The sequence below is a fragment of the Rana temporaria genome, chromosome 2 (assembly GCF_905171775.1).
Source record: "Rana temporaria chromosome 2, aRanTem1.1, whole genome shotgun sequence".
NCBI lineage: Eukaryota > Metazoa > Chordata > Amphibia > Anura > Ranidae > Rana > Rana temporaria.
In genome coordinates this window covers 539418072-539439114 of record NC_053490.1, presented here as the reverse complement: position 1 = coordinate 539439114, position 21043 = coordinate 539418072, and the positions used below count along the sequence as shown (strand labels likewise).

Below are 21043 nucleotides of genomic sequence, written 5' to 3'. Positions count from 1 at the left end.
AAAAACCGCAGAGGTGATCAAATACCACCAAAAGAAAGCTCTATTTGTGGGAACAAAATTATAAAAAAATTGTTTGGGTACAGTGTAGCACGACAGCGCAATTGTCATTCAAAGTGCGACAGTGCTGAAAGCTGAAAATTGGCTTGGGCAGGAAGGGGCGTAAGTGCCCAGTATGGAAGTGGTTAATAATGCTTAAAGTGAAACAATAAAATTGAAATATTCCTTTAAATTTTGTACCTAGGGGGGTGTATAGTATGCCTGTAAAGTAGTGCTTGTTTCCTGTGCTTAGAACTATCCCTGCATAAAATGTAATTTCTGAAGGAAAAAAGTCATTTAAAATCACTCACCTTAGGGTCTGATATGGATATTAAGGGGAACCCTGCGTCAAATTAAAGAAAAAATTATGTGGGGTTCCCCCCAAATATCCATTCCAGACCCTTCAGGTCTGGTATAGATTTTAAGGGGAACTCCACCCCAAATTTAAAAAAAAAATGCCGTGGACCCCCACACATTTTTTATTTTTATGAATGACTTTTCTCTGTATTGCCGGGAGCCGACAATTCATTATAGCCGCGAGTGATTTTAAATTACTTTTTTTCCTTCAGAAATGACACTTTGTGCAGGGACAGTTCTAAGCATGGGAAACAAGCGCTACTTTACAGGCATACTATACACCCCCCCCCCCCCCCCGGTACAAAATTTAAAGGAATATTTTACTTTTATTGTTTCACTTAAAGGAATTATTAAAATCACTGCTGTTTTTAAAACTTTTTTTTGCATTGATACATGTTTCCTGGGACAGGGCCCGGGTCCCCAAACACTTTTTAGGACAATAACTTGCATATTAGCCTTTAAAATTAACACTTTAGATTTCAAACGTTCGAGTCCCATAGACTTTAACAGGGTTCTAAAGTTCAGACGAACTTGCCGCGAACACCCCAAATAGTTCGCTGTTCGGCGAACAGGCAATGTTCGAGTCGAACATGAGTTCTACTCGAACTCGAAGCTCATCCCTAATGAGGAGGCACTGATTTGCAGCACTGATGAGGAATCACTGATGGGCAGCACCGATGATGGGTAGCACTGCTGAGGAGGCACCGATTTGCAGCACTGATGAGCACTGACTGGCAACACCAATGGGCACTGATAGGCAGTACTGATGAGCACTGATAGGCGGCACTGATAGGTGGCACTGATGGGTGGCACAGTTAAGCAGCACTGATGAGCACTGATAGGCGGCACTGATGAGCACTGAAAAGCAGTGGCGGCTGGTGCTCTATTTTTTTGGGGGGGCGCAAACAAAACCCCAGTCAACCCCCCCCCCCCCCCCCCCCGCCACTCGCAGACAATGGGACCTGCAGACAGACAGAGAGACAGATAGATAGATAGACAGACAGATAATAAAACAAATAGATAGATAGATAGATAGATAGATAGATAGATAGATAGATAGATAGATAGATAATTAGATAGATAAATAGATAATTAGGCAGATAGCTATAGATAGATAGATAGATAGATAGATAGATAGATAGAGGGAGGGGGAGGGAGCGAGAGATAGAGCTATATATAATTAGATAGATAATTAGATAGACAGACAGACAGATAGATAGATAGATAGAGAGACATAGCTAGATAGAGCTATAGATAAATAGATAATTAAACAGATAGATAGATGGAGGGAGGGGGAGAGAGATAGAGCTATAGATAATTAGATAGATAGATAATTAGACATACAGATAGATAATTAGATAGATAGATAGATATATAATTAGACAGACATATAGATATAGATAATTAGATAGATCGATAGATAGATAGATAGATAGATAGATAGATAGATAGATAGATAGATAGATAATCAGACAGACAGATATAGATAGATAATTAGATAGAGAGCGATAGATAGATAGATAGATAGATAGATAGATAGATAGATAGATAGATAGATAGATAGATAGACAATTAAACAGATAGAGAGAGACAGAGAAAGAGAGAGGGAGAGCGATAGATAGATAGATAGATAGATAGATAGATAGATAGATAGATAGAGCTGTAGATAGATAAAGAGATAGAGCTGTAGATAGATAATTAAACAGACAGATATATAGATATAGATAGATAATTAGATGGATATAGATAGATAGATAGATAGATAGATAGATAATCAGACAGACAGCTAGCTATAGATAATTAGATAGACAGACAAATAGATAGATAGATAGATAGATAGATAGATAGATAGATAGATAGAGACATAGAGATATAGAGCTATAGATAGATAGATAGATAGATAGATAGATAGATAGATAGATAATTAAACAGACAGACAGATAGATATAGATAGATAATTAGATAGATAAATAGATAATTAGGCAGATAGCTATAGATAGATAGATAGATAGATAGATAGATAGATAGATAGATAATTAAACAGACAGATAGATATAGATAGACAGACAGATAATTAGATAGATAAATAGATAGATAATTAGACAGAGGTAGCAGATAGATAGATAGATAGATAGATAGATAGATAGATAGATAGATAGATAGATAGAGCTATAGATAGATAGAGAGATAGATAGATCTATAGATTGAGAGATAGATAGATACAGCTATAGAGAGAGATAGATAGATCTATAGAAAGAGAGATAGATAGATAGATAGATAGATAGATAGATAGATCTATAGATAGAGAGATAGATAGATAGAGAGATCTATAGATAGAGAGATAGATAGATAGATAGATAGATAGATAGAGAGATCTATAGATAGAGAGATAGATAGATAGATAGAGCTATAGATAGAGAGATAGATAGATCTATAGATAGAGAGATAGATAGATAGATAGATCTATAGATAGAGAGATAGATAGATAGATAGATAGATAGATAGATCTATAGATAGAGAGATAGATAGATAGATAGATAGATAGATAGATAGAGAGATCTATAGATAGAGAGATAGATAGATAGATAGATAGATAGATAGATAGATAGATAGATAGATAGATAGATAGATAGAGAGATAGATAGATATATAGAGCTATAGATAGAGAGATAGATAGATCTATAGATAGAGAGATAGATAGATAGATAGATAGATCTATAGATAGATAGATATGGCGATAGATAGATAGATAGATAGATAGATAGATAGATAGATAGATAGATAGATAGATAGATAGATATGGCTATAGATAGATAGAGAGATAGATAGATAGATAGATAGATAGATAGATAGATAGATAGATAGATAGATATGGCTATAGATAGATAGAGAGATAGATAGATAATTAAACAGATAGACAGACAGAGAGAGAGAGAGAGAGAGAGAGAGAGAGAGAGAGAGAGAGAGGGGACAGGCAGGACAGTCAGATAGATTAGATAGACAGACAGAGATAAGAGATTTGTAAAGCACAGCTGCAGGACGCAGTGCTCTATGGCGCCCTCACACACATACAGGAGATGTGAAGCACGGCACCCTCCCCCTCCCTCCTCCTGTCCTCTCTCAGTCCGATCACAGTACAGGCTGAGCATACAGCACAAGGTGCTGGACATGATGGGATGGACAGGGACACTGGACAGGACAGACAATGAGACAAATAAAGTGTTTTTAATAAAGTTACTTACTTTCGCTTTTGACTCCAGGAGGACTAAGGTAACACTGCCCCGGGGAAAGCACCGCCCATTTCCTTCTGCAGTGAGGAAGCAGCAGGACCCAATTAGAGAGGAGAGTGGAGACACTGGAGAGTGATTGGCTCATGGCGCACAGCACATAGCCACAGAGCTTAAAAAAAACTGCAAATGAAGCGTCTTGCCTGCTGCATTGGCATGACGCTTCAATGATGCTATAGCAGTGCTCTGAGTCTTTGACCGGCGCTCACCCTGAACATGCACCGTCTTAAAGGACCTTTTTTTTTTCTTAAAGGGCCCAAAAAAAAAATTTTTTTTTCATTTTTTTTTTTTTTTTTTTTTACTGGCTTTGGGGAGAGGGGGGGCGGCGCCCATGCGCCCCCTATGGACGGGCCGCCACTGCTGAAAAGGCAGAACTGATGAGCGGCATTGATGGGCGGCACTGATAGGTGGCACTGAAAGGCAACACTAATGGGCACTAATTGGTGGCACTGATGGACACTGCTGGCACTTTGCTGTAATCAACACCTGTCCTGGTGTTTTCCCTGTGAGGAGATGCCACTAATCTGCTCTCCTTGCTACACACTCTGTCAGTGTAAGGTGAGGAGAGCCAATTACTGGCACTTCCACATTTACATGTGACTGGCTGTGATTGACCACATTCTGCCCCCCCATACATACTGCCTCCCATCACATACTGCACCCAGTACATACTACCCCCACCACATACTACCCCACCACATACTGCCCCCAGTACATACTACCCCTACCACATACTGCACCCAGTACATTCTACCCCCACCACATACTACCCCACCACATACTGCCCCCAGTACATAACACCCCCACCACATACTACCTCCACCACTAGGGATGAGCCGAACACCCCTCGGTTCGGTTCGCATCAGAACCTTCGAACGGACCGAACGTTCGCGCAAACCTTAGAACCCCATTGAAGTCTATGGGACTCGAACGTTCAAAATCAAAAGTGCTAATTTTAAAGCCTAATATGCAAGTTATTGTCTTGGGGACCCAGGTCCTGCCCCAGGGAACATGTATCAATGGAAAAAAAAGTTTTAAAAACGGTAATTTTTTCTGGAGCAGTGATTTTAATGATGCTTAAAGTGAAAAAAAATTTAACTATTCCTTTAAATATCGTACCTGCTGGGTGTCTATAGTATGCCTGTGAAGTGGCACGTGTTTAGAACTGTCCCTGCACAAAATGAGATTACTATAAGAAAAAACAAATTTAAGACTGACAAGGCTTAGCTGGATAATCAGTCAGTGTCAGTTCAGTGAGGGAGTAGGACGCTTCCCGACGAGTCTGCTCTCTCCAGGGACCAGACAGATAGCCAGCTGACACCGCAGACAGGCAGGCTCCTACAATCTTTGCTGCATGAATCAACTTGCAGCCCATAGGACCGGCTCCTTCCTTCCCTTCGTGGGCCCCTCTCTTCAGGTAAGACCCTGTCTTTCAGGGCCATCTTTCCACCCCCAGGAATCGCTAGTGACCGTCCTTTTCAGGACAGCCACTCCAGCGATCCAAATTGCGGCTGTTTACCTTCTCTTAGAGCCGCATGCACCCCAATCAGTCACCCATAATCACCCCGGCCAAAGCAGCGCTTTTTTCTGGCGATCTGCGGCTCTTTCCCGCATCCGCGCCAGACCAGGCCTTATTCGCGGCCGCCGCAATTAGGAAAGACCGCGGCTTCAGCCGCGGCCTAGCGGTGCGGCGCAAAAAGGAGCACTGACAGCCTGGAAATTTTCCTGGAATTGTCAGGGATCATCCCCCTATCCCTGGAGGATCCCATCCTCCCCTGGATTAACAACCAGCTCATACCCACCAAGCCAAACAGCCCCCAAACCTGAGGCCTGTGGCCCGGTCGGCGGCCATCTTGGTACTCCTCAGCTACAGTGACACCCTTCTTCCCCCCCTTCCCCCCATTCCAAACAGTACTTGATCCAGGGTTTCGTCCGATCGCCTTTCAGGGATCAGGAAGGAATTTTTTTCCCTGCGGCAGCAAATTGGCTTATTACTGCCAGGGTTTTTTTTTTTGCCTTCCTCTGGACCAAGGCCAAGCGAGAGGATTCAGCGAATCTTCCCTCTATTGCAATTAATCCCCCCCCCCCCCCCCGGTGACTGGCAACAATGGTTAAACTGCGATACTCTGCAGAAACGATTTGGAGTCTGAGACAATTCGCAACAGTATTACCAGCCGTCACCAAAAAGGCCTTAAAAATAGACCAACTTTTGAGATTCGATCAACGATCGACCATCAAAAATTTCAACCATTTAACCCAGCTCAAGCACATATCATGTGCTTTGATCAACACAAGATCGGCAGTAAAACACCGATCAGAAATCCACGATTTCTTACTACAAAACGATCTAGACTGCCTCTTTATCACAGAAAGCTGGCTTTCAGACGACTGCAACACCATTCTTGGAGAATTGGTGCCAGAAAATTATCGAATTATAACGGAAAACAGAATAGGGCAAAGAGGAGGAGGCCTGGCGGTGATCCATAAGTTTCATATTGCAATCACTAAGCCGGTCCTTCAAAATCCTCTTCCATTTATGGAAACCCTTACTCTTCAACTTCAAACTTCCCCCCAGGAGACTGTTCACATTCTCCTCTGCTATAGGCCACCTGGGCCAAAATCGCAGCTTCTACCATCATTGACGGAGTTCATATCCACTTATACCCTTAACAGCAAACATCTTTTGCTGCTCGGGGACTTCAATCTGTGGGCCAACTCCTCACAGGATCCCATTGCGGATGCCTGCATCGATCACCTGGAAGGATTAGGACTACAGCAACTTATATGCGGTCCCACGCATGCTTCAGGTCACACACTCGACCTAATTTTCAGACAAAATCTGAAAATAAACATTTTGGGAAATGAACCTTTGCCATGGACAGACCACCATGCAATTAGTTTCATAATTTCCAAAATTCCACCAGTTATAAAAGCACCCAAGCCGGTGACAACACACTGGGCTAGATCTCAGAAGAAGCTCCATTCGGAACTCTTCAAATCTACCTTGGGAAACCGAATCGAAACTATTCATCCTCAGTTAACAGCCTCAGATACACTGGATGCCATAAATGCAGCTCTGCTACAATCAGCCGACTTAGTAGCACCGAAACGCAAAGTCCGCATCCGGAAAAAAAAGTCCGGCTGGTTCAACAACCAGCTGTCCCTACTGAAGCAAGAGCGCAGAAGGGCGGAAGCCGCCTGGAAAAGAAGCCCTTCAGAAGATCACCTCATCATCTACAAGGCAATAACAACACAATATCATAAAGAAATCTTCAAAGCAAAGAAACATCATTTTTCTATGACGATTAACAGCGCCATGAACCGCCCCCGAGAACTATTCAAGATGGTCACCCAGACCATGAATCCGGGATGTCTTGAAGTCCCCACTTCAGACACCCAAGAGTTCTGTAATGAACTATCGGATTTCTTCATCGACAAAATCGAAAGAATCCGTGTAAGTATTCTGCAAAATAATACCCCCCTCAGCCCCCTCTTCAATCAACTACAAAACACCAACAGAAACCTTCTACAATCAACTAAGTTCACTCTGGAACCCATCTCCATCGATACCACCAAAAATATCATTGGTGCGTTGCGGAAAAGCACAGCACCCAATGACATCATTCCCACCAAGCTGCTGAAGGAATGCGCCGACATTCTGGCGCCTCCCATCACACAGCTTATAAATCAGTCATTTAAGGAAGGCATAGTGCCATCCCTGCTGAAAGAGGGCACAATCGAGCCCATCCTGAAAAAACCTAACTTGGATCCCAAGGACCCAACTCACCGCCGCCCCATAACAGGCCTAAATATTCTCTCCAAGATAATGGAGAAAATAGTGGTACAACAGCTGCAACAGCATCCGGATACCCACAATCTACTCGATCCATTTCAATCAGGTTTCCGTCCCGGACACGGGACAGAAACGGCCTTACTCAAAATATGGGACGATGCCCTCGAGGCCGCAGACGAGGGAGAATCCTGTCTCCTGGTTCTGCTGGACCTAAGCGCAGCCTTTGACACAGTAGACCACAAAATGTTACTGATGCGACTGGCCGAGGTAGCCAGAATCGCAGAAGGTGATTTACCATGGTTTTCCTCCTTTCTTGAAAACCGATCACAAACAGTGAAACTGGGATCTTTCACGTCGGAAAAACGCACGGTGTCATGTGGAGTCCCCCAAGGATCCCCCCTGTCACCGGTGCTGTTCAACATCTATCTTCGCCCTCTCTTTGATATTATCAGTAGCCAAGAACTACTTTATCACTCTTATGCAGACGATACGCAATTGTATTTTCGCATCTGCAACAAAAAGGATCATCATATCAGTTTAGAGAAATGTCTCTCTTCGATAGAAAACTGGATGACTAAGAGTTATCTTAAACTCAACAGTTCCAAAACAGAACTTCTTATGTTTCATGCCAGCCGAAAGAGTCAACTGGCAACAACCTGGACACCGCCGCCCATTCTGGGCCAAATCATCGCCCCTAGCTCCAAAGTCAAAAGTCTAGGAGTCATTTTTGACACCTTCATGACAATGGACGCACAAATAGGGTCAGTAGTCAGCGGATCGCACCATTTGTTGCGCCTACTACGCAGACTTATTCCATTTATCCCCAAAGAAGACGTAGCAGTCGTTGTGGGAACAATCGTGAATTCCAGACTGGACTATGCAAATGCCCTTTACCTCGGGCTCCCAAAGTACCAAATCGCTCGTCTGCAAGTCGTACAGAATACGGCCACCAGACTGGTGACTGGGAAAAGGACATGGGAATCAATCTCACCTTCGTTGAGAACCCTTCACTGGCTGCCAGTAAAAGACAGAATTGTATTTAAAGCACTCTGCCTGACACATAAGTGCATCCATGGGAAGGCGCCGCAATATCTTTGCGACAAGATAGAACCTCACAATTCGAATCGCGTTCTGCAATCCACTGACCAAAATCTGGTCAAGGTGCCAAAAACCAAATACAAGTCCAAAGGAGAAAGAAGGTTTGCTTTTCAAGGTCCGAGACTATGGAACGCTTTACCAACCAGCGTTCGGTTGGAGGAAAACCACCTGACTTTCAGAAGACAGATTAAAACTCTGCTCTTTTGATGTCATGAGACACGAAACATCAAGCGCCCAGAGGCGATTCAGTTCGCATGTGCCGCGCTATATAAGTTTTTCATTCATTCATTCATTCAAGACTGCTTGCAGCTTTAATGTAATGTTTGGTCCCTGCAATATGGATGAAAATCACTGAGAAAAATAGCATGGGTTTCCCTCCCCCAGGTCATTACAAGCCCCTTTGGCCCTATATACTTTGAACAGCATTATACAGGCGGTGCAAACAAGACAGGGACTGTAGGTTTGTTGTTAAGTAGAATCTGTTTGTAATTTTGAACTGGTACTTCTTTAAAGTGTAAACTAAAAACATAGAGAAGGGTTATCACCCCTGTAACATTGGTTTTGCTGTCTGTGTGCATCTGTTCAGAAGATTGCACCTCACTTTCTGTCCCAATGACAAATGATTTTTTGAAAATTTGGGTTTTTTATTGAAACAAGGATTGGTGATAAAGCATCAGTGGACAGGAGACACCTCTTACAGAAGAGAATTTCCCTTCCTAGGGGTAGATTTCCTCTCACTTCCTGTCGTCTCCTTCCATTTGCAAGTAGGAGTCGTTTGTAAGTTGGATGTTTGAAAGTAGGGGCCTGCCGTATATACTCTGCAGAAATTTGGGCCCTAGGTGTTGGTGTTGCCATAACACTGTAAGCCCTCACAGTTAGTCTTGGTGGCGCTGGAACGCCCTGCTGTGTGAACTATTGTATCAAAAAATGTAATTACACGCCATTGTTGAACAGTGGCAGAAAAATTGGGCCTTAGGCACTGGTGGCGGTGCCCAGAACCAACAATGTTCTTACTAGCTATCAGCATGATAATTGAGGAGGAAAAGGATATTCACTCAGCATAACAGGACAGTCACTCAGCATCAGCATAGACAGTCTACAAGGGATCTGACATTTCAAAAAAAATTATTCAGTTACATCAGCATCAGGTGCTTGGTAGCTGGTGGTGATCCAAGCCTGATTCATTTTTATGAAGGTCAGTCGATCGACGGAGTCGGTGGAGAGGCGCACCCTGTGATCGGTCACAAAGCCTCCAGCAGCACTGAATGTGCGTTCTGAAAGAACACTGGATGCAGGGCAAGCCAGTAGCTCAACTGCGTACTGTGCCATCTCTGGCCAGTGATCCATCCTCAAGAACCAGTAAGCCAGAGGATTTTCCGTGGGAAAGGTGTCAAAGTCTAATCTTGCCCTACGCTGGCGATGGTTGCTGGAACCGGTCAAAATTGTCTGAACGCATCGGTCAGACAGCCACCTTCTCCACCGCTCCTTCTGTGACTGACCGAAGCCTCAGCAACACATTGTCCTGGACCAGGATTTGGTAATCCCCCAGTCTCTAGGAACGTGCTGCACAGACCCTTCTGCAAGGCCTCCTGAAGATGTTTCATCTTCTGCTCCCTCTGAGATGGCAACATAAGGTCCGCTACCTTACTCTTGTAACGTGGATCAAGGAGAGTTGCCAGCCAGTAATGATCCCTCTCCTTGATACCACGAACACAAGGATCCTTCCGCAGGCTTTGCAGGATCAGGGAGGCCATGCAGCGTAGGTTTGGTGAGGCATTCGGGGCATGGTCCTCTGGGTCACTGAGGACGACAGGATCCGCAGCCACCTCATCCCAGCCACATACAAGTCCATGGGTTTCTTGGGACTGTAATTGATCCCTTGAAGACTGCTGCTGATGCTGAGTGCTGAGCTCCACCTCCATGCTGACACAATCCTCCTCCTCCTCCTCTTCCTGTGTGATAGGCGGGCAAGCAGGAACACTGTCTGCATAAAGGGGGCCTTGAGATGTAAGGAAGTCCTCCTCTTCCTCCCTCTGTTCTGCCTCAAGGGCCCTGTCCATTTTTCCATGCAGTGTGTGCTCCAACATGTGAATAAGAGGGACAGTCTCACTGATGCATGCACTGTCACTGCTCACCATCCTTGTGGCCTCCTCAAATGGTGACAGGACAGTGCATGCATCCCTGATCAAGGCCCACTGGCGTGGAGAAAAAAAAACAAGCTCCCCTGACCCTGTCCTGCTGTCATATTGGCACAGGTACTCATTGATGGCCCTCTGCTGCGTGTGCAGCCGCTGCAGCATGGCCAACGTAGAGTTTCACCTGGTGGGCATGTCACAGATTAGGACGCCCACAAACACACAGCTCCTTTCTCCATCTGCAACGTAGAGAGCGTCCTGACTCTCCTGTAGTCCAAGGGAGGGGGCGAGCACCACACTCCACACCAGGGAGAAAACCTTGCATTACTGTGTGGAGTTACAGACAGAAGAACAGGAAGTGAGGATTTCTCAGAAGAAATAATGATATTTAAAAGCAAAATGGAAGGATGAGGTAAGTGAAGGAGGACGGCACTAAGGTAAAGGAAGCTATTTAGGAAAAAAAATTACCTTTACAACCCCTTTAAGTTTGAGATCTGGGGCCAAAAAGACCTCACATATCATATTTACACTTGTAGCGCTACCCCCGGAGGAGCCGCTGGTTGATTTGGGATTGGCGTAATGGGTTAACTTTTTATCGTTGTAAAGCAGGGTAGATTTGCGCTTCTCCTTATTAGTATCAGATATTAAAAAATAAATGAAAAAAAGTGTTGACAAATAAGTGGGTGAGTGTTAAACAAAGAGTTAAATTCTAATTGGGATACCAAAGGACTCCAATTGAATTCAGTAAGTGAAAGGAGAGTTTGAGATGAAAAAAACTTTCAATTTGGTGCTGCAATAGTGGAATTTGCTGGAATATTCAGCAAGCAAAAATGTGTTAATATGGTAATAATGCGCAACCCACAAACATATAAGTGAAGAAAAAAAGTTTACATATGTGAAAATAAGTAAGCATAAAGTCTGTAATTAAATTTTCCTGTGTAAGAAAATTAATATAAAATATAAAAAATAGTCCAAAAAACATAAACTGTTGAGATTAGGTGCATAGAATCAAATGCAATCCAAAAAAAAAGAAAGAAAATTCCTAATTTCTGACACCAACGATCAGCTTGCTTCAATATAGGAAAAAATTCTACATCCATGCAGTATAGATAATACGGTGGAAAGTGCAGATAAATGAGCCTCTTACCAGAGAGACGATTTCATAGGCATGTCATCCCCGACCTGGGAGCTGTAATTCATGCAAGCCGACATGATCTGGCGTTCTGTGCTTCAGGTGCAGCAGCGCTTGTAATCCACTCCTCAGCAGTGAGATGATCAGCATATACAGCTCTCCCCGGGTAGGAAACAAGTAGCAACAAAATGAAAAAAGAAAAGGAAGACTTCATAGTGTAATACTTTGTAGCAAAACACTTCTTTAATAAAAAAGTTTCTGAGTAAGAACAGCACAGTTTTGATACTTGTGAAGCAACAGTTTACACAGAAACAAAAAGCGGTATCTTTAAAATCAAAATAGCTTCGGTAACAACCAGCAAGCTAAAACATGGCAATGTCTTTGGAAAAATATAGGCTCCAACCTACGCTGTGTTTCGCCCTTCTAACAGGCTTCAACTGGGAAAGGAGACAATCTCAAGAGCATCACCTGCCAATTGATTTATATGAGAGACACCGGAAACACAGGTGAATCATCCGTGTCCCCGCATCTGGAGAGGAACTACAAAAGTTTGATACAAAACTATATATATATATATGTATAATCTAGACCAGGAGACCACAGTCTCTTCTAAATTATTAGATTTAAAATATCACAATAGAAATAATAAAAGTAAACAGAAAAAGTAAAAAGAAAAATTCCTCTCCAGCATCCCAGCGCTGCCCTCATAAGGAACCGACATGCAGCGCTGAGCATGCAGACAGGGATTATAATATACATAGCAGCATATAAAGGAACATTTAGAATTGCACTAACAATTACATTATGTTCTAAAAAAGCCAGTTATAAAATACATAAAAAAACGAGAGCAAAATAAATAAAATAATTAAGAATAACTAGTCATCTGGCGGGATATATATCTCTGGAACATATTGAAATAAAGTTAGTATATCGGTATTATTGTATTAATAATCGATATTCATATTGATGAGAAAAGTTCCAAGAAAATCCGTTCCGTTCTTGTGTAAAAACTCCAAAATGTATTTAATGATAAAATAGTAAAATATCACATGAATATCATCAATTGTAGAATATAAAAATAGCATCAATAAGTTTCTTAATCTTGAAATGAAAGTTGCAAATATATATCTTTGTGTGTGTGTGTGGCTATGTCAGCCTTCTTCTAAGTGTGAGAGCTTGAGTGTGTGCTACCATGTCAGCTCATTTCCAAGTGTGAGCTTGAGTGTGTGCCGCATTCAAGAGAAGAGAGAGCCCAAATATAACCTACCCCCACCCTTCTAAAAATACGTCATGTAACGGTTCATTTTTGACTTGTTCTACAAAAAACGCGCCAAATTCAAATCTTCCTTAGAAGAGAAAGAGAGGGTCAATTACTCTCAAATTCCTGAGGATAGGGCTGTAAGCTGTGAATAAGTAGCTACATTTTAACCTATATAAGACAAATGTCCTTTAACATCTAAATCAAATATACATATATATATACATACATATATATATACATATACATAGAAATACTGTAGTCTACAGAAAGAATTATATTCCTAACTAAAATACGTTTACATCTTACAACATGTAACCTTATATCTTCATTTGCCATGATGGGGGAAGGTAGGATGTCTATATGAAGCCAGCTAGGCTAATGACAACCATATGCCAATTATACCATAGAAGCTTATGAACTATATACTTAAATATATAACAAATGATATAATTCACTTTTCCAAATCCAGACACTATATGGAATACTTTAAATATATCCAAGTCCATTATTCTCAAAGACCCAACTCCATTCATTCATGTGTTAATATTGTTAATAGATGAATATTAGATATTAGATTAAAGAAAATCTTTATAACAATTCCCTCTCAAAATGATTGATTAACAATCTTTCATTTTCCATCTAATCTCATTCATAATCATTTGCTTCACATATGTATTCATTCATATAAATCCTAAGATAATTGACTTGAATATATTCTCAATTCCAATTCCACATAAGGAAAAGTGATTTCAAAAAAACTTTTGCTTCATGTACCATAAAATATTTTTTTATACCTTATTCATTTCTTCTTCCTTTTGCCATAAAATCAACCCCTTAATATTCCTAAATCCATGACTGTAGCATAGTTGTACAATACTTTGAAGTATGAATGTCACTTCAGAAATATATATTTCATATTTTCCCTCCAAATTGTGCTCAGCATATTTAACTATAATCCATACAACATTTCTAATAACCTTGTCAAAATGTAAATATAAAATATGTTCCTAACTTCAATTTGTTCATATATGTGAGATGACTTCAAAACTAAATGCATATTACAAGGTAAAGTTAATCCTAACTTGTTTATGTACCTTTTAAGAAACATGTACTCTAGCTTAATTAACACCAGATGTTCCTACTAACTAGACTTCATTGTAAAAAAGTTGAACCCTTTCAACTCTGAAAGTACACTACATTTGTTTTTAAAAATTGGTGTGTAAAAAATATCTCTTCTTGATATGAAAAACATATCTCGTCACATAAAAAGTTCATATATAAAAACTACAATATATCTGATGGATAAAATTATATCATCAGTCGTCAAAAATAAAAAGTCAATTGTTTTTAGAAATTTCCCTCTCATTAGAGGTATTGATTCTTCTTTCTTTTTCTTCCTCTTGTACTCCTGTACTGTAAAGTTGAAAAACTTTATTAAACATAAAAAGACAACAATAATTATGACAAATGAATCTCATATGTCATCTTCTCCCAGAACTATTTTCTTAAGTTTCAAAGGGCTTGTTTGCATCTGGAAGATCTTAGAAATATGACATTTCTCTTCTTTTGGTGACTCATAAGTCAGATCCTGTAAAAGAATGCAGCATCAATTTTTTTGAATGAAAAAATACATTTTATATATCCTAATATTTCATCATGACATGAAAAACATATTTTGATTATAACATTTGTAATTGCCTTACTTGACTTTATTTTTCTTAAACTAGGCCTATACTTCTTATACTATTTTCTGTGTATTTTAAATATTACAAGACGCAATTTCTCTTTTTTTGTCATGACTCAAAACATTGTTTTAACAAACACAGAAATGTTTTCAATCAACCCAGAGGACTGAAATGAAATATATCCATTCACTTCTGCCCTACAAATTTCAGAGTAATGCGTGCTGTACTGTAATTTTTATCTTCCAATTCAGCATTTTCTGTAGAATTTTGGCTGAATGATATTTTTTGAGTAGCACATAGAATAACCTGCTGAATGAATCTTGATATCATCAACAAATACTAGCTTAAAACCTCTCTCAGCAGTTCTAAAAACATCCTTTTGTACACTTTGCTGAACATGTTCTGTTATTAAATCTACCTGTATAGATTTAGATTTTAACGTTTTAACAAATGGGCAATATCTGTCATATAATTCTCCTGAATTAATTCTCTGTAGGAGAAGTTTTAGTGATTGATCAGATGTCGGTAATATGATCTTACTAGATCTCACAATCTTTTCTGTTACTTTAACTGCAAAATAAAGACTTAACAATTGCTTATTATGTGCATCAAATGTCTTTTCCATATTTGTCAAACCTCTGGAGAAATATCCGATTATTTTCTGATTACTGTTTTTTAATTGTGACAAAGTAACTGAAATCGAATTCTCTGATAAATCAGTGTACAATCTCATAGATGGACCAATTTCAATTGTACTCAATGAATGAGCATTCCGCACATCCCATTTCAACATTTTAAAGGCATCTGTCTGGGGTTGACCCCATTTATCAAACACATCATCTTTTTCTCTCAACAAATCAAATAATGGTTTAACTTTATCATCATACTTCTGTAAAAACTCTTTGCAACACTTTATTTCGTTCAAAAATTTATGTAATGCCTTGTAAGATGTTGGAACTGGAAAAGCAGAAACTTTTCTGATTTTTTCCTGTGATAATCTTCTATGTCCATGACTAATTTGCATGTGCATGAATATTACATGACTTCTCATCAATTGAACTAGTTGAGTATTCAGTTTCAGCCCTGCTGTTTCTAATAGCGAAAATAACTCTGACAAAAGATTAATGTGCTCTTCTGTAGTTTGTGTGGTCAACAAAAACTTGTCCACATGCTGGAAAATACATTCTGGTCTAGAGAATTTAGATAATACTTCCTGCAAACTCTCATGTACTATGCCATCACTAATGTCCAATCCTGGAATTAATCTAGTGAATGCATAGGTTTCTTTATTAAAGCTGAATGCAAGTTTATATTGACAGCTTTTAGTTAATGGTACTGAAAACGTACTGTTGGCTATTTCCAATACAGAAAATATTTTAGCCTTGGCATCCATGTGTGACATTAAATTTAAATCAGGAATAATAGGTGTGTCATTTGTAATGCACTTATTCAATGCTCTTACATCAACTGATAACATATACTCATCATCAGCATTCTTGATAGGCCAAATGCAATTATTTACCACAGATCGTGTTTTCTTTAATATTCCTTGCTGTAAAAATTCTTGTACAATGTCAGAAACTGGACCTATTGCTTCTTGTGGCAACTTATTTTGACTTTGAGGTTTGGGATCTTTTCCTTCAATATCAATTTCAATATCTTTAAACACACCTGTGTCATTTTTGGTCTGACTCCAAAGACTTTTATGTGTTTGAACCAATTTCTTCAATACAAGATTGGCTTTTGTATGAGGCCATTTAAAATCTGAAGACATGTCAGCGACTGCTGTAGAAATGTTCCCAACATTACTGTAAATAGACTGATCTATTAAAATTGGAGCAACATAATTTAATGTTGGAGAAGTTAAAACTTCTTTTTTCCTTGATTTAGTCAATGGAAGTAATCCATTTATCTCATTGTCAGTATTGTTTGTCTTATTGATTGAACTGTCATTAACAGTCAATGTACTGATCTGCTTGACTTCTGAGGCATAAGGCAAGTCAATCGACTTTGAACAAGGATGAACAAATTGCTCAAAATGTTCCTCCTTTCCTAATTCCAATGTTTTTTCTTTGTGTACATATCCACTTTCTTTACTCTGAAAGCAATTAGCATTTCCTGTCTGCTCAATTCTGTCTGTGACGTGAATCTCATCATATCTGGGTGTGGCCATACAAGTGGCAACTCTGATTTCTCCATCTTTCCTTTGTGTGTTTAAACTCTGTCTATCTAGACTTTCTGTACATATTGTATCTTTATTCATTACTTTAGTTTTAAACAAAACTTCAAGTTCCTGGTCATATTTTCCAATTGACCGCTTTACCGGCACAACAGACTTTTTCTTAGAATCATCACTATCATTACTGTAGCTTAACTCTGCTTTAAACATTACATTATTCTGTAATTCCAACAACTGAATATCTTTTATTTGAATTGCACTTTGCAAATCATCTATTCGTTCAGTCAAAATTGAACATTTAGTACATAGACTATTGTCCTTCCCTGTTGCACAATTATCATTCCTTTCAGGAGCTAAAATCATTGCATCAAAAACTTTAACAAGCTTCATCAAATTCCTAATCTGTTTGCTGAATTTCTTAAAAGTAAATTTTGACTTTTGGATCTCAATATTAGATTGTAAGCATTCATTGAACATGTACCTCCATAATTCATCATCTTTAACAAATTTTGACAGATTTTTGAATTCTAAATTACTCTCACTAGATAATTCATTAATAAAATCCATTACTTACCAATTTAGGACGACTTCTTTCACGCTTTCCCTCTCTTTACGGGAAATTACGTCATCAAGAAACAGGATTTTCTTACGTATGTAAACTTCTTCACCAAATAATTCTATGTTTCCAGATCCATTCGATGATGCTGAAAGTTCTTTCGTTTTTATTTCTCCTTGAAGCTTGTCTGCATGATCAATGCTTGTTTTCCCTCTCGACAAGCGATAGGAGAAATAATTCAAAAACGTTCGATATTCAAGCAAATCGATTCTGGCTAAGGCTCGCCATTGAAATAAAGTCAGTAAGTCGGTATTATTGTATTAATAATCGATATTCATATTGATGAGAAAAGTTCCAAGAAAATCCGTTCCGTTCTTGTGTAAAAACTCCAAAATGTATTTAATGATAAAATAGTAAAATATCACATGAATATCATCAATTGTAGAATATAAAAATAGCATCAATAAGTTTCTTAATCTTGAAATGAAAGTTGCAAATATATATCTTTGTGTGTGTGTGTGGCTATGTCAGCCTTCTTCTAAGTGTGAGAGCTTGAGTGTGTGCTACCATGTCAGCTCATTTCCAAGTGTGAGCTTGAGTGTGTGCCGCATTCAAGAGAAGAGAGAGCCCAAATATAACCTACCCCCACCCTTCTAAAAATACGTCATGTAACGGTTCATTTTTGACTTGTTCTACAAAAAACGCGCCAAATTCAAATCTTCCTTAGAAGAGAAAGAGAGGGTCAATTACTCTCAAATTCCTGAGGATAGGGCTGTAAGCTGTGAATAAGTAGCTACATTTTAACCTATATAAGACAAATGTCCTTTAACATCTAAATCAAATATACATATATATATACATACATATATATATACATATACATAGAAATACTGTAGTCTACAGAAAGAATTATATTCCTAACTAAAATACGTTTACATCTTACAACATGTAACCTTATATCTTCATTTGCCATGATGGGGGAAGGTAGGATGTCTATATGAAGCCAGCTAGGCTAATGACAACCATATGCCAATTATACCATAGAAGCTTATGAACTATATACTTAAATATATAACAAATGATATAATTCACTTTTCCAAATCCAGACACTATATGGAATACTTTAAATATATCCAAGTCCATTATTCTCAAAGACCCAACTCCATTCATTCATGTGTTAATATTGTTAATAGATGAATATTAGATATTAGATTAAAGAAAATCTTTATAACACATATTCCCTCTCACATAATCCGGTAACCATATACATATTATGACTATTTTTCTTAAACAGGAGGGAATTGAAAATAGATTTCTCTCTGTCAAACATAGAGAGTGAAGTACTGGTGCATCAGTGCAACAGCTATGTGTCAGCAAAAGATTCAATTTAATATAAAAATAAATATAAAAAAATATATACACAAAATAAATCTCTGAAAACACTGTTGTAAATCGAACACCGGTACATCAAAGGATAGCTTATCCCATATCTTGGCCAGAAACATCAGACCCTCTATAGGGAAGCAAACTCAAGTGGATGTTCCAAAAAGTCAAAAAAATGTAATAATATTTTTATGCATATAGGAAAACGGCTATATACATATAGGGATATGTAACTATGAACCCAAACCAATATTCTCACATACTAGGCATGTTGATTTAAAGGGGTAGTGCGGGAGTTGAGGGGTCAAAAATATTAATTCATGGATGCATATACATATCCTGCATCCCATATGGTATGAGGTGTCAGAATAATGGTAAACGTGCACACAAGCTGGGGTAAATATGAATTAGCTATTGTCAATGTAGCAATTGATATCCCACTCTACGTTTAACCCATGCGGCGTGTAGCACATCATATCAAAGATCCATCTGGTCTCACGACGTGAGATCTGTCGCTTCATGTCATCCCCCCTCCAGTGGCGGGTGTACTTTTCAATCCCGATGACATGAAGCAATGCTGGATTCTGATCATGATACCTTTTAAAGTGTAAAGACACACTGTGTTCCTCAAATCCTTTCCTTATATTAGCAACATGTTCCCCTACTCTGATCTTAAGAGCCCGAATTGTTCTTCCTATATATTGTAAGCCACAAGGGCAAAAAAGGAGGTAGATGACCCCAATAGTGTCACAGGTGATAAGATCAGAGATTTGGTAGTGTCGGGAAGTAACAGAAGAGCTAAAGGTGCTTGTTCTGATAGTCGTAGCAGAAGCACACACCTTACAGCGTTTGCAAGGAAAAAAACCTTTCAGGGAGCCAAACACAGTGATTTTGGCCGGAGGATCAATCACACTAGGGGCTAGGAGATCTTTTAGATTTTGGTTCTTCCGGAAAAGTACTTTGGGGGCAGGAGGTAACTGGGGTCCCAGAATCTTATCATTTTTAAGGACGTGCCAGTATTTAGACAGAACCTTCTTCACCCACCAAAATTTGGAGGAGAAAGTGGTCAGAAAAGACCATTGGAATTCTGTGTTCTTATCATCCTTTTCCTTACTTTTAGGGACCAGCAACTTAGATCTATCCATTGTTAGCACATTTTCTATATTAGTATCCAGAACTGTGGATTCATATCCCTTTTCCAAAAACCGGTTCTTCAAAATGACAGCCTGTGATTCAAAATCCTCTGTTTTAGAGCAATTGCGCCTGATGCGTTGAAACTGGCCTTTCGGGATCGCATTCAGCCAGTTAGGGTGATGGCCGCTATCTACTGGGATAAACCCATTCCTGTCTGTGTCTTTAAAAAAGGTTCTGGTCATCAGAGCATTCCCCTCCCTGAAGATCACCAAATCAAGAAAGTTGACACTAATGGCACTATGTTCATACGTGAATCGGATGCCCCATTCGTTCTCATTGAGGGACTTCATAAAAACTTTCAAGGATTCCTCACTGCCTTTCCACAGGAAGAAGGCGTCATCTATATATCTTCGCCATATTAGCAGGCGGGGGTCATTGAGGGAGAAGAGCCTATCATGTTCCCACAGGGCCATGAACAGCCCTGCCAGGCTGGGGGCAAATTTGGCCCCCATAGCAACCCCAGTGCTTTGCAGGTAGAATTGCCCCCATAGAAGAAGTAGTTATGCTCCATTGCAAAATTCAAAAGTTTCATCACAAATTCACAAGTTGAAGTTTTTAGTGAAGGCTCTTTTCGTAAAAAGAATTCCGCAGCTTGATATCCCAGCTGATGGGGGATAACCGTGTACAACGAGCACACATCTGCTGTCACCAACAGCACATCGTCCTCGACTGATAGTACTGAGATCTCTCTCATCATCTGCATTGAATCTTTTAAAAAAGCCGGTGTTTTATTCACTGCTGGTTGCAGGAAGACATCTATGAACTTGCCAATTCTTGACGTGAGGGAATTGATGCCACTTACTATTGGTCGTCCGGGAGGGTGAACTGGGTCCTTATGTATTTTCGGGAGAAAATAAATTATAGGGGTTTGCGGGATTAAAGGTACTAGAAATTCTGATTCCTTGTCATTGATGACTTGCTTTCTATGTCCATCTCGGACAATACTT

General features: G+C 39.5%; 1 long non-coding RNA gene across 1 annotated transcript; it reads right to left on the bottom strand.

Annotated features, from left to right (window-relative positions):
- Nucleotides 1-13751: 13751 nt before the first annotated feature.
- Nucleotides 13752-18077, bottom strand: LOC120928119. Its single transcript, XR_005747171.1, has 2 exons — nucleotides 17538-18077; nucleotides 13752-14687 (listed from the first exon to the last, which is right to left on the bottom strand). It is a non-coding gene; the product is annotated as an uncharacterized LOC120928119 (long non-coding RNA).
- Between the last annotated feature and the right edge of the window lie 2966 nt (nucleotides 18078-21043).